At 35.7% G+C, this 14,069-nt stretch overlaps 1 non-coding gene across 1 annotated transcript; it reads left to right on the forward strand.

The window, feature by feature from the left end:
- The first annotated feature begins 1,438 nt into the window (after positions 1–1,438).
- Positions 1,439–1,545, forward strand: LOC112739443 (small nucleolar RNA R71). The gene has a single exon (XR_003170379.1). It is a non-coding gene; the product is annotated as a small nucleolar RNA R71 (small nucleolar RNA).
- The last annotated feature ends 12,524 nt before the right edge of the window (positions 1,546–14,069 follow it).

Consider the following 14,069-nt stretch of genomic DNA (forward strand, 5'->3'; position numbering starts at 1 on the left):
TTTCAACCACTCCTACTGCTTGTTTTTGAGTTTTGTCAGCCAGCCTGATGACTACGTCTGTGGGCATTAGCTCATTAATCTTCAGCTTCTTCATAAGGGATAAAGGCATTAAGTTGATGCTTGCTCCCAGGTCACAGAGTCCTTTGTCAAACATTGTTTCTCCTATGGCACAGGGGATGTGAAAACTCCCTGGGTCCTTCCTTTTTGTAGGCAATTCTGGTTGAATGAGAGTACTGCACTCCTTATTCATCACTATTGTTTGCCCTCCTTTGAGTGAGCTTTTCCTGGTCAGCAGCTCTTTCATATACTTAATGTATGAAGGAATTTGTTGGAGAGCCTTGATGAATGGTATGTTTACATGGAGAGATGCGAACATATCAAGGAACTTTGAGTATATTCTTTTTTCTACACCTCCCTTGAGTCTTTGGGGAAAAGATGCATAGAGTTTCAGCATCTCCTTCTGTATAATTGTGGTTTCTTGGTGACCCTCTTCCTGCTTCTCTGCTGAAGTATCTCCAGAGTGTTCGAAGGGTTTGTTTAGCTCTTCCTCAGTCCCCTTATCACTTATAGTGACCATCTTGCATTCTTCCCATCTTACTTTCTTTGCTTCACCTCTTGGATTTTTCTCTGTGTCACTTGGGAAGCTGTCAGTAGGTTTGAGAATCTTCTCAGAGAGGTATCCCACTTGAAATTCTAGCCTCTGAATGGTGTCTCCCTAGTTTTTTATATTAGCTCGTACCTCCTCCTTGAACACCTTATTCTCTTGGAGTTCCTTACATATGCCTTCAAGTAGGGTCTCAATCCTTGAGAGTCTATCTTCGGATGATGGTGGGTTGGAGTTGGAGGGATGAGAATGGCCATTTTGGTTTTGATATGGATGTTGAGAGGTGTTGTTAGGTGGGTGCTGATATGATCTCTGTGTGGGATGTTGGTGAGCTGCATTGTTGTTGGGGTTGTGACGTCTCTGATCTTGGCCTTGATCTTGTTGATTTCCCTACCCAAAGTTTGGGTGGTTCCTCCAAACAGGATTATAAGTTTTGGAGTATGGATCATGAGTCTGCCTAGGTGAGTTTCCAATGTAGTTGGCTTGTTCCTGCTCACCCTCTGCTTCTGCACTAACTCCTTCTTAGGTTGCTGATGAGGTGGTGGTTGCTGCTACTTGGTTCCTCTCCATCTTCTTGGTAAGGTCAGCCAACTACTTGGTAATCAGCTTGTTCTGGGCCAGCAATGCATCCACGTTATTTAGCTCTATTACTCCTCTAGTGTTGCCTCTTTCAGAAGCATAGAAGTAGTCATTCTCCGCTACAGTCTCAATGACATCTATGGCTTATTCAATGGTCTTCTTCTTGTTCAGAGATCCCCAGATGAGTGGTCCACTGCCTTCTTTGATTCATAAGAAAGACCCTCATAAAAAATGTGTAACTGCACCCATTCATTGAACATATCTGGCGGGCACCTTCTTGTCAAGTCCTTAAGCCTCTCCCATGCTTCATATAGAGTCTCACCATCTTGTTGCCTGAAGGTTTGTACCTCAGCTCTCAACCTGTTGATTCTTTGAGGAGGGTAGAATATCGCCAAGAATTTGTTCACCACATCTTCCCAGGTTGTTAAACTCTCCTTCGGGAAGGATTCCAGCCATTTGGATGCTTTGTCCTTGAGTGAGAAGGGAAACAGAAGTAGTCTATAGGTGTCAGGGTGAACACCATTAGACTTCACAGTATCACATATCCTCAGGAATGTGGTTAGATGTTGATTGGGGTCTTCTTGGACACTTCCTCCGAATGAACAGTTGTTCTGAACAAGGGTGATGAGCTATGGCTTTAGTTCAAAGTTATTGGCATGTATGGTTGGCTTTTGGATGCTACTTCCACAGTTTCCTGGGTTTGGATTGATATAAGAGCCTAGAACTCTTCTCTCTTGTCCAGCATGATGCACTGGAACTTCTCTGCCATGGTTGTGAGCCTCTTCTTCATGATGGTTCTCCATATTCTCATCCATGTCGGGTTCAAAGTACTCTTCCTCTTCTTCAGCACCAATGACTCTCTTTCTTCTTGCTTCCTTCCTTAATCTAAGGAAGGTCCTCTCAGGTTCAGAATCAATAAAAGTTGAAGCCCCGCTTCTTCTACCTGTCATACAACCAATAAGGCCAAAGTAAAAGGGAGATAGAGATTATTCTTGTTAAAAATGTTGTTAGTGTGAGTGATGCAATATATCAAACAGTTAGTGGATTAGTGAACTAAATTGTAACAAATACGAGAACACCACAAACGGGTAGGGGTAAAGGGAAGAAAATAACTAAAACTGAAAGTAAATTACTCAAACAGAATTTAAATCAAACAAACGAAAAATGCTCAATCTATTTATCCACCAATTTAATCATTGTTGATACAAAATCAATCCCCGGCAATGGCGCATAAACTTGATGCACGGAAAATTTGTCTCTCAACAAATTTCCCTTCTGCAAGTATACCGAATTGTTGTCAAGTAAAAACTCACAATAGAGTGAGGTCGAATCCCACAGGGATTGATTGGTCAAGCAACTTTAATCAGAGGAATGTTCTAGTTGAGCTAAGCAGAAGTTGATTTGAGAGTTGCAGGAAATTAAATGGCGGGAAAGTAAATAGCAAAAAAATGTAAATACTGGAAATAAAGAGCTGAATGTAAATAGCAGAAAGTGAATTGCAGAATCTTAAATGGGGAATTAGGGAGATGAGCATAAAAGTAAATGGAAAAAATTAAAGAGAATGGGTAAGATTAGGAATGGGGAGTTCATTGGGTTCAGGAGATGTTGTATTCTCCGGATCAAGTTCATTTTCATCTCTTCCTCAATCAATGCATTCATTGATCTCCTTGGCAATCTTAATTGATTGAATTCCAATTCCTTGGTAATTCAATCTCTCAAATCTTGATCAATAGCCAATTTCTTGGTCTAATTGCTCATGAGAAGAGATGAAGTGTGGTCACTGATTATACCACATGTATTCCCAAATCAAAGTGTTGGTAGGATTATATGTCACTATATCCACCCAAACCCTAATTTGGTCCAACATGAGAAAGTATTTCTAGCATGATCTCTTCATTCCTCTTCCAAGGTTCCGAAGAGATCCAAGTATGAATAGCTTCTTTTCCAAGACAACTACCCAATTGGATGAAGATTGAAAGCTTTCTAGTAAAATCAAGAGAAAAGAAAGAAGAAGAATAATGAAAACTATTATTGATCTATCAAATTACAACAGAGCTCCATAACCCAATGAAAGGGGTTTAGTTGTTCATAGCTCTGGGAATGAAAGGCAAAGATGGAAAATACATTCTGCTAGTAAAACTAAAAGTTGCAGAGAAAGTAAAATTATACAGAGAGTAGTTCTCCCAATGCCCAAAAGCTCCTTCTTTAGTTCAAAACTACTCCTATATATACTACTCTTTTGATCTTCTAGTTGGCTCTTCAAGTCTTTGGATATGCACCTTTGGATCTTGAGTTGAAGCAGTTTGAAATCTTCAGTGGGCTCATCTTTACTTGCAGAAAAAGTGTGAAGTAGGCATGGACTTTAGCTAGGACGCTAGTGGTGTTAACGTTAAGTGAAAATGTGGGTTCGAGAATGTTAGTGGCGATCACCTTTTTCACTAATGTTCCTAGCCCAAGATGGTTCACGTTAAGTTCAACGTTAGTGGCACTAACGTGACCACTAATGTTGCCTCTTGGTCCATCGCAAGCGTTATTGGCGTTTACCTTTGCCAATAACGTTGCTCTTAGCCCCCCTTTTCTCACGTAAGAGTCCACGTTAGTATAACTAACGTGGCTCTTAACGTGGGCATGCCTTAGCCTCGAGAGCGTTAGTGACACTTACCTTTGTCACTAACGCTCCAAATGCCACTTCTCACGTTAGTACCTCACATTAATTGTCTTAACGTGGCCACTAACGTGGTGGTGATTGCCATCTCCAATGTTAGTGACAAAGGTGAGTGTCACTAATGTTGGCTCATCATTTCTTTCCTCCACGTTAGCTTCCACGTTAATGCAATTAACGTGGCAACTAACGTGGCTCATAGTGGCTTGGTCCAACGTTAGTGACAAAGGTGAGTGTCACTAACGTTGGCGACTCCTTGCTCCTCCCACGTTAGAGTTCACGTTAACTGAGTTAACGTGACTCTTAATGTGGCCAATTGGGCTTAGTCCAACGTTAGTGACAAAGGTGAGTGTCACTAACGTTGGCATTGTCTTTCCTTTCCACGTTAGAGTTCACGTTAACTGAGTTAACGTGACTCTTAACGTGGCCAATTGCCAATTTGGAGCGTTAGTGGTATTCACTTTTACCACTAACGCTGGAGCTCCCTTTTTCTCCATGTTAACTACCACGTTAATATAGTTAACGTGGCAATTAACATGGGCCATGATAGTTTCGAAGGCGTTATTGGCAATCACTTTTCTCATTAACGTTGCAAGTTTATTCCCATCCCACGTTAGTGGTCACATTAATTAGATTAACGTAGTTGCTAATGTGGCTCTTCCTTGCTTTCTTTGTCCTGAAATCAAGCAAATAAAGTGAATCAAAGCTCTAATCCAAGTTATGAGACATGCATTATCCAATTTGTCATTCAATTCATGCATAATGCTCATAAAATCACATGAAATTCACAATGTTTGCTTGAATTAAGATGTAAGTGATTATCTACCCAAAACTTGCTTATTAACTAAGGAAATGCATGAAACTACCCTAAAATAGTAAAGAAAAGGTCAGTGAAACTGGCCAAAATGCCCTGGCATCATAATGTCTTCTGGATTGTTTTCCTTGTGATTTTAAGAAACAATACAGGAATTTTGGCATGCCCCTTCATGCTATCGAAGGACAACATTGAGCTACAATTTGACACAAATCACTTAGCTATATGAAAAATTAAAGCAGCTCTATTTTTGTTTGAAAGCCCTAGGAAGTCTTCTGAATGAAATTCAATTGATGTCTCTGTGAGTTGGTGACATCACTTCAACCTTCCCCCAAAAATATAACTTTTTCGGCATGCTAATATTTTCGTAAGATGAAACTAATCCATTGTTTTTTATTCCACAAGTCACTTTCTGTTAACAAATCTTTTGTTGGAGACTATGAAGAAGACATCACACGAAAGTAAGAAAGAAGGAAGAATTGTTAATCTCTCCTCAGAGGCTCACCATTTTTCATATTCTGAATGAATTTGTTTTGACAAAATTAATGACGAATCAAGGTAATATAGAACCTGAATTAAAATTATACTAAGTCATTTTTTATCTGTCTCTTTCTATGTTTTGTGAAAGAGGAATTTATTGAGAAGTATTATGCAAGAGACTTAATTTCATTTCCATACGCAATTCAGCAATAATACATTTTTACAAAATAGTATATTTATATAATACTAAATATTAGTGGCATAAAGATAGCAAATATAGTTTCAAATGAAGACATCATCATTGAAATATCCACCATATACATTTTCCATTCCAATGGTGCTGAAAACAAGACCTACTAATAGGATTTTGATGCATGTGATATGCTTGCTTCCTTGTGTATGGTGAAGACGATAGCTCACTTTAGATGTTTGTGGAATCAAACATGAGTACATGATTCCTACAGTTTGATCAACTTGATAGTTATGTTTATTTAATTGTTTCTGCCTTTTGTGTATATGTATCTTAATATGTTTTGTATTTTTAGATTTACATGTATATGTATCTTAATATGTATCTTATACCCTTCAAGTGCTGTTGTCTGATTTGATTCCGATCTTATCTAGAGCTTGCCAAGGCAGAGGTGCCGAACCATGGGTCATGGCTAACAGACTTACATTGGTCATAGAATGTGGAATAGTTTTCCTTAGCTGAACGAATCTATCACTATTAGTTGCATATTTTCATTTCCTTTTGGCATTTGGTTCTTGTTTCATATGTTTTGCTCTTTCCTTTATGATTTCCAGCTCAAATGAACATTCATAAAAGAAATCCAGAGATATGCCTGAGCAGGTTGCAAGACAAGGAGAACTCACTGACTATAAAATTTCATGCCTCCTCATTGCTGCCAAGGATGATTTAACCCCATATCCAAAGGGCAATACAAGATTCAGTTAAGGTATTATTGCATTTTTAAGTGATCAGTTCAATAATACCATATCATTGAATAAATGAATATATATAATTTATGCATAGTTCCATATCTAACCTGAGTAAGGTTGATCACAGGCGACTCAGGAATTAAGAATAGAGGGATTTTGGAAAACTTCCTTATTCTGTGCTCAGTTTGGAAAACCTCCGTTATTTTGTGCTCATTTTGGCAATATTAGATTCAAATGTTGTCTGATTTAGCCATTGATGATAATATAGCTTCATAAAATTCCAGCTCTTAGAAACCGCTGCTGACGTTGAAGAAAAATGCAGCTTCAAGGTAATGTTTCTTGTTGCATCATTCCATCCTTCATTTCAAAATTTTAATTTTAATCTTTTAATCTAACATGTCCAAATTGATGAGAAAAATTCAGGATGTGCAGGACTGTTCAAAATAAACTAATGAAGATATATATAGTCCTGCAAATTCTCTCAAAATTGAATTTGGAAGTCATTCATGTCTCTAATCTTACACATGAGAAGAAAGTTGAACATATATGACACAAGTTGCTTTGGTTTCAAAAGGTTGTTTAAAGGAAACTATATCCAACTTTGGCCACTATTATGTTTATGAAAATATATTTCATATTTTATTTTATGTGATCTTCTATTACCAGAATAGCACAATAAATGTAACTTAGAGGTATATGTCATAATTATTGTTCATGAATAATAGTATTTTGACTGTGAATCTGGTATCCTTGAAATTCAGATTGAATCACATGGGGCAGCTAGTACACTGCATACACTATGGAAAATCAAAATAAAGCAAAAGATTTATCTATAACGCGTAGCTTTCTAATCTCTCAACATGTCTGAAAGGGAAAATCCTCTGTAAAGATCATGAGCTTTACACCAAATAGATGCTAAAAGTTTCCTATCTCGTACATCTATTTCTTCCCTCCTAAGAATATTTTATTGTTTATCCAAAATGATTGATTAGGCACTACATAATACTTGGTCACTGAAACTTCAAAAACATCTTAGCTATCTATCATGGCTTTAATTTTATCATCTGAATTATTTTGTATTGATTGTAATTGTTTTCCTCAATTTTGCTTTTTCTTCTTATATAGGTTGGAGCGCAAGACTGTGAAGAGGAAACGAGATTTTGCTTTAAGTAAGATGCATCCAATACCCTAAAAGTGAAGAATAACAGAAAGGTTTAGGTTTAGCCTTGGTTTCAGTTTTCACTGTTTCTTTTCAGGTTGATAGTTGATCCTTCATCATCACATTTCACTTATTTCTTCATGAAATATTTTATATAACTAAATAAATAAATATGTGTAATTGGTTTAACATGGAGTTGGCTACCAAGGTATTGCAGTTAACACAGAAACTATCTTGGTTTGACTTTTGGAAGCATCTTATGCACACCGAAACTGTCTATTTCAATCAGAATGAAATATTTCCTAGATTTGAGCTTTCCTTCAATTGCTTTCTTTCTATTGCAGCTCAAGCGGGTCATGGAATCAGATTCTGCGTTAACGGAGGACTTGATAGCTTACAACATCATTCCCTTAGATGCTGCATCTTCAACAAATGCTATTGTTTCTTTCCCTGAGGTCATTGATTTTCTTTGTTCTAAATCGCCATTATTTGTGAATTCGTGTCTGTTTATTACCTAAAGAAATTTTTTTACTAGGTTCAAGTAGTAGTGTCGGCCTTAAGATATTTTTTTGGCTTGCCAGAGTTGCCTAGGGAAGCCTTCAGTTCTTCTACCAGGAATGCTGACATGCTTGACTTTTTGTAGTATACTTTTGGATTTTAGGTATCAGGGATTCTATGTGATTCCAAGTCGAGATTGATATGCTTCTCTGGAATTCTGCTACTTTACTCAGTTTTGTTGAGGCATGCTTCTTTCTGTGTGATCTTTCAGGTCGCCATTGTTGTTGGAGGTCGGAATTTCTTCTGTGGGGATGCATGGGTAGCTGCAACAGGATTAGAAAGATGTACTGCATACCAAGTTGGGTAAGGTTAACTATACTAAACAACTATTTGTATACGTTTTGTCCCATTTGCTGCTGGCAATTTGCATAAACCCATTCTTCACCTTCCTTGAGTTGCCACTTGCCAGGATATTACAATTTTGTGATGAATAAATCTCTATTATGTAATTTGTAAAATAATTAGTTCTTTTATTACAATTCAAGCTATCAAAATATGTTGTTTTATCTGGTTTATGCCTTTTATCTTTCAGAGAGCTGGTATCAAAAGGAGTCACTCCTATGGACATGACAGCACTGAAATTCTGTGAGGAAAATGCTATTCCTGATTAGTATATTTTGGTCTACTTTGTAGGCTTTGGTGCATGAATTTTATTATTATGAAGAGTCAATACGTTGCTATTGTGATATACTTGTCTGTACCTTAATTCAGTTAATTATTACTCTCTCCATATAACATTGATTTATGGAATGGAGGGAGTAATAGTTACTGAAGTAACATAAAGTGGACCTTTCATTTCATTAAATATATTTGATAATATTTTTTGCCATTTACTTGCATAGTTGTGGTTTTCAATATATTGGAACCTGGGAACATATCAAAGGCTTTGTGTGGAGAACAAGTTGGAACACTAGTTGACCAAACTGGAGCAATAAGCTAACATTTAATTCAACCAAATTCAATTATATTAGTTAGCAAGCTGGAGTCGTTAAGTTGAGCACTGTGATGGTGCAATCAATGGAAACTGTGTTTTGGAGCTGAAATCTCAAGTTCCCTATCCCTAGGATTTGAGATGGTGTTGTATTTAAGTATGTATTTTTGTAGGAAAAAAAGAAAAGAAAAGAAAAAAGAATGCTTGTGTATATCATTCCTAGATGAATTGTAAAGTAGTATAGTAGTAGTAGGCTTCCTTTGTTAATAAATGTAAACATATTTGGAGTAATTTAATTCAAAATCCAACTTTATTATTTGCAAGTCATTATGGTTGGTAAAATCTTTAGTCCAAAGTATTAGCATAGAAATATTGTGTTTAATAATTTGGGTACTCATTAGTTGTAATTTGAAAGTTATGTTATATCTGAGCATGCCTGCCTTCATGATAGCTCATTATAAGACTGCATGATTTCGAAGTTGCATATGAAAGATTAAAAATAGTTTCGATGATGTTGCATCTAAGCTTAGTGGTTCCAATAAAGAAGTACTGAAAGAAACATAGTTAATGAATCAATATCTCCAAATTGTACAAGAACCCAATGCATTCCACCATTTTTTTATCGGTTATGTCTAAAAAACTACTGATGCAAAATTAATTCTAAAGCCCAAACTCATTTTTTAACAATGGAATTCCACAAAGCTCTCAAATTTTATAAAGAACACTTAAATTAACACCAATAAGCAAGCTGCAGTGAGACAATGCCATAGGAAGAGAAGCATAGAAATTTACTTACTTAAACTATTAATTCTACAATGACATCAATTATATATACCAGGTATTAAAAAGTGCTCTTAACACTTAAGCTATACCATCTTCAGTGGTGGGAATGGAAGGTGAAAGTGAATTTCTTGATTCATCACAGTCCTCTCCAAGGGGTGATTGCTCCACCCTGATCTCTTCGATCATCTTTGCAACTTCTGCTATCATTGGCCTCTTCTCCGGCTGTGACGCCACACAAGCCAACCCAACATGTAGCATTGAAACAGGCTCCTCCTCAATGTTCTTGTACCTCAATAACTCCTTATCAAACACCTCACCAGTTCACTCTTTCATAAGTGAATTAATGTATTCACATTATAACAGTAACAGTTAAGTTATTAAGGTATTAAAATTTACAATTCTGACCTACAATACAAGCATCCTGAAAACAAGAGGGCTAGATCATGCCAACAAGAACTTAAGAGAGGGGAAAATAATTCAGAATAAGGAGGAAGAGCAGATCAAATCCACCTGACAATATCCAACATCCTTAGAGGATGTGCAGGTGATATTGATTATTAAAAAACTAATGAAGATGTAAAAGCACAAGTTAGATATTACCTTGTCAAAATAAACACGCAATTTTTCTCTGTTCCCACCTCTCTCCTCATCTCTAAGTACATGGCTAATTTGGACAAGTATATCATAAGCCCTGTTCCTGGTTTTTTATTAACCTGCAAATATACTCTTCCAAATTTAGCACCACAGTAGCCTTATGAAGTTGAATTAAGAAACTATTTTTAGGTGAATCTGATGTCCTTGTTAAACAACTTCCCAAGTGCTCCATATTGAAAAACACATTGAAGAATGATCACCCACTGTTCATTGACATGACCAATCCAAGAACAGCCACAACATACTATTAAAAAAAAAGGACCGACTAGGTAGTAAAATGAAGAAATAAATACATTAACAGAACAAGATTTTATTCAAAATCAGCGTCAATAACACAATAAAAATAACGTCGACAACATTTGTAATGATACAGCCTTATGAAGCACCCCTTATTATATTTTATTTTATATTATTTTCTTTACACAATTGCATGATTCATGGAGGAAACTTAGCTTGTGATAACGTAATTAATTTCTTTTCAAGGATTTTGACTTTTTGCAATCAATTTTTGCTAGCTCTACCGAAACCAAATTTGTCTCACATGATTATTGGCTAGAATATGAATTCAGAAAGATATGGTGTAGCTGACCTAAGATTCTCTTTGAATTTTTTATTAAATGCCATATGTAAGCAATATGAAAGCACATAATTCTCCTAGATTTATTGATCTAAGAAATATTAATACTGCTTAAGGCTATTACTAAAACTTAGTATCTACACTATATGTTTATACTTTAATTTATCCCACCATTACACTTTAATTTATGCCATACAGGAAGATTGGGTGTTGTGTAGGATGTTCTACAAGAATAGAGAAGTTGGTGGCAAACCTAATAGCATGGGAAGCTGCTATGATGACACAGGCTCTTCATCTCTTCCAGCATTATTGGATTCTTACATCAGCTTTGACCAATAACAACAACCTCAAACCCATCATGCTGATGAGTATGAGCAAGTGCCCTGCTTCTCCATTTTCTCTTATACCTAAACAAGCCCTATTTTCAATGGGACCCCTTGCAATTTAATTTATTTGATAAAGTCTACCTTTCTCTTTTCTTATTTCCATTGAAATCAATAAAACAATCCCATATCCGGCAATTATTTAGATTAATATGTATGAATTTTTTCCCAAGGAGAAGGACTAAAACTTAAAACAATAGTTCTAATTTGGCCATTGCTTGTGATTTTACAACTAACAACATGTAAAGGAGATTAATAAAAAATAAAACACTTGAATAGATTAATTGTAAACTACTTCAAACTCATTTCTATATATAATAATAACAGAGCTTTCTTTGCATATGAGGACAACAACAGATGAATGTCAAAATTCTATTTGAGTTTGGATTTGGCCACAAGATACCTCAATAATTGCCAGCCTTCACAAAAAGGTTTAAGCAAAGTGCACGCACTTACATGCCTGTTACCAAAGCACAAAAGAAAACATATCAAACATAACAAATATAATAGTAAATAAACCAAGTCTATCACCTTTCTAATTATATAAGATAGAACAACATGATAACCTATATACACAATTCAAGAAGAGGAAGTTTCATAACATGGCTGGTACTTATGATTACAAAGATTATATTCAACTTTTCATGAAATTTACAAAACTATACATCTATCTTTGCATGTTTGAAATCAATTTTGTGAATTTTCATAAATAAACTAACTTATGATGTTGTTTTTGGACTCAAAACCTTGATTTAGTTAGTAATTCCAGCAATAAGAAAACTAGAATTCTTTTTGTAAGTTGAATGTTTCTAGCCTTTTCATAAGACGGACACATGAAGGTGCATCAAACATGATCCTATACTCATGATGTATTTTTTTTTCTCCGGGCATGAGAACTTGCAGATTTTAGAGAAGATGAAGCAATTGGTGTTATTCATCGAGCGAAATTTGAAAGATAAGGTAGTTCACTAGTTTGTCATATTCTTAGAGACAATCTTTTGTTATACCAACATTGATATCTTTAGTGTTTACTACAATTGCATTTGTCATTACATGACAGTAAGTTTTTTTAATGGACTTCAAGTGTTTCTCTGGCTAATGGGCTACTCAATGCACAAAGGTTTTTTCCTGTGCAACTTCCCTAAATATGTGGTTGACAATATGATTTACAAATAGAAATCTTGAAGATATATATATATATATATATATATATATATATAATCCAGGATGTTATTCGACTACCCTTTTTCTCCCAACCTGATAGTCCACTTATAGGAAATGGTTCCTTTAAGTCTTCAACATTAGTTCTAGGGTATGTTATTAGATTATAGTCCCTACCTGCTTTTGATTTTAGTGCCATTTTGTGTTGTGGTGATGACATTTGCTTATTGTCAGTATGAAAGAAGGATTTTATCTAGGTCCACCACCATTGGACAAAATCCTCAAGGTATCTTGTATTCTTGTGTGAGGCTGAAGAGGTATAGAAGCTGGTGCAAGACACAGCAAAACTTACCGAGAAGTTTAATGCTTCGGATTTCATTTGGTTCCTCAAGAACTGGGACTTGCAAGGTATTAGAAAAAGGGTTGAGGAGATTCGGAACAGGTTTGATTCCATGATGGAGAGAGTGATCAAGGAACATCAAGAGAAAAGAATGAAGAGGAAGAAAGAAGGAGGAAGGAGAAGATGGTGAAATCAAAGACCTACTTGATATATTATTGGACATACATGAAGATGATAACTCTGAGATACATTTGACTAAAGAGAACATTAAGGCCTTCATCTTGGTAAGTTTCATATATATATATAAGCATTAATTTTTAAACTTACCAGTTTCATTTTCATCAATATTGCAAGACATATTTATAGCAGGAACAGACACATAAGAGTTTCTTATAGCCTTTAGTATCATTGACCACAACGGAAATAGAAGGCCATTTGCATGTCCACACACATAAGATCTCAAGCAATAATGTTAATTTGGGAAAATTATTCAGAATCAGTCTCCAAAAGTTACTACATCTGTAAATATGATCCAAAAGCAATAACATGAAATCAGTGATCCAAATAAATATTAGAATCATCGATCAACAAGGGGCTTATTCAAATCAACTACAAAGTTCTGTGCCATTATCTTGGTATTGAATATGGACAAAGAGTTTGGGTTGAAATTTAGACCAGGGTTCAAATTTGGAAGGATTTGGTTTTGAAACTAAGGCACTTTGGAAAAAAAATTAAGAAAAACAGAGAATTGAAAAAGAGAGTGAAACATACTTTCTCTTCTTCCTCCAAACCACAAACCTTCTTCTTTCCACAAGTGGTTCACCTCTTTGATGCACAAAAATCTGTCTCTTAACAAATTTCCACTGGCAAGTGCACCGGATTGTCGTCAAGTAAAAACTCACAGTAGAGTGAGGTCGAATCCCACAGGGATTGATTGGTTGAGCAATTTTAATTGAAGGAGTGTTCTAGTTGAACTAAATCAGAATTGAATTGAGGATTGCAGAATGTAAATTGGCAGAAAACTTAAAGAGCAAGAAATGTAAATAACTGAATTTAAATTACAGAATGTAAATGACAGAAATTAAAGTGCAGAAAGTAGAATTGCAAGAAAATTAACTGCAGAAACTTAAATTGCAAGAAATTAAATGGGAGTGGGGTAATTGAGCATCAAAATAAACAGCTGAATGTAAGAGAATAGGTGAGATCAAAATGGGGGATTCATTGGGCTTAGGAGATATTGCATTCACTAGATCAAATTATTTTCATCTCTTCCTCAATCAATGCATTCATTGATCTTGCTTGGCAATCTTAGGTGATTGGATCCCAATGTCTTGGCTCACCAATATCTCTAAGCTTGAATAATTGCCCAATGTTTTGATTTAATTGCTCATGAGAAGAGATGAACTTTGGTCACTGATTATACCCACAAATTCATAGATCAAAGT

This window comes from Arachis hypogaea, chromosome 13, assembly GCF_003086295.3.
Source record: "Arachis hypogaea cultivar Tifrunner chromosome 13, arahy.Tifrunner.gnm2.J5K5, whole genome shotgun sequence".
NCBI classification, from domain to species: domain Eukaryota; kingdom Viridiplantae; phylum Streptophyta; class Magnoliopsida; order Fabales; family Fabaceae; genus Arachis; species Arachis hypogaea.